Below are 1500 nucleotides of genomic sequence, written 5' to 3'. Positions count from 1 at the left end.
AAGGATAGACTCTACGCTAGAATACAGATGGCTATATACAGCAAGATTTTGAGCTACTAATAAGGTTAGAGGTAGAAATAGAATTGTAAATCATATCTTAGGATATACTTAGTTCATTGTATTTTGCGAGGTAGGAATAATGCCTATGAAAATATTGTAATCATTTCTATATTGGATTAATGATGGTTCGCTGTAAAATATTATGACTAACAATAAGTTGAGTATATGTAAAATATGGTAGAATGCTGCTATGCTGATTGTAGCTACGAAGGCTACGGAGAGTATAAAAGTAGGAGACATTAGATTATCTGATTATTCTTTCTTTCTAAAGGTCTTTCAGTAGTTGCATTCTGTTAGAGTAGAGCTATGTGTAGCTAGTCTTTGTATTAGATCTAATAAAGTTCTAATTTTCTACAACTTTGTAATTTTTGTGATCGGATTTTATCAGATATTTGAATCCGCTATCTCATTTACTGATTCAACTAAAGAGATCTATCTTTAATATTACAGATACAAACATAATCACGAAGCCTACGCAAGAAGTTATTAGTTTATTATGAATTCATCAAAACTGTAAATTAACGATAGGCGGGGTTATCTGAGTCTATCTTAGGGACACAATAACTACACGTATATAACAGCAATGATATTATGCGAGTATACTTACACCGTTATGCCACGCAAGAACTGTAAATTATTAAAATATACTCAGATCAAACTAGAATTCTACGTACATTACCTTCAAATTGATGAAGGAAATTGATGCTAATCAGCTTTTACTGTTATTATTTTATAAGCAGCAGTAATCCGGCATCTACGTGTGGTAAATACATAGGATACAGTAAAATAGTTGATAAATATTATCGTAAACAATAGTTTGGATAACTGCAGAGAGAAAACCGATTTTTCTCTCCTTTAGGAGGATTTTATATTGTTCGATAAACTAATTAGCAGAAGGACTGAATGGATCAAGTCTAATCACTGAATTCATGTACTGTACGCACGTTAATCAAACGAAATTGACAAGAAATTGAAATTTTTATCCTATCGTTTTTGAGACGCTCTATCGCTCAGTAATAAATAGAGTGATATATCTCATTTCATGGTTGAAAAAATCATCACTCACGTTTAATTTCCACTATTTTTGGATATAACATGGACATAATATGGGTTCTAACATGCTATGGAGTGTCTTTCTATGCTACAGTATCTGGTGATGATTCAACTAAGTAAGTAGTTCCATCGTTTACGTTACCTATACGAGGTGCAATGGCAGAGCCAACCAAACCTGTGCAATAAATTATTGGGTTAACGTAGATCGAGTAGAATTGTAGAATAAGGATAATGAGGCGCGTTTTTGAGTCTATCTGAGAATAATACAGCATGTATAGCTAATGATGCTATTTATTGACATGGTTTGGCGTCGATGACTGCAATTTTCTATACGATGTACATCTACATACCCCCAGGTAGGAATTGTCAAGTAGTTAGTTACTCGTA

The sequence above is a fragment of the Trichoplax adhaerens genome, genomic scaffold (genome assembly GCF_000150275.1).
Source record: "Trichoplax adhaerens TRIADscaffold_79 genomic scaffold, whole genome shotgun sequence".
In the NCBI taxonomy this organism is placed as follows: domain Eukaryota; kingdom Metazoa; phylum Placozoa; class Uniplacotomia; order Trichoplacea; family Trichoplacidae; genus Trichoplax; species Trichoplax adhaerens.
Note: the sequence above shows the minus strand (reverse complement) of the source record.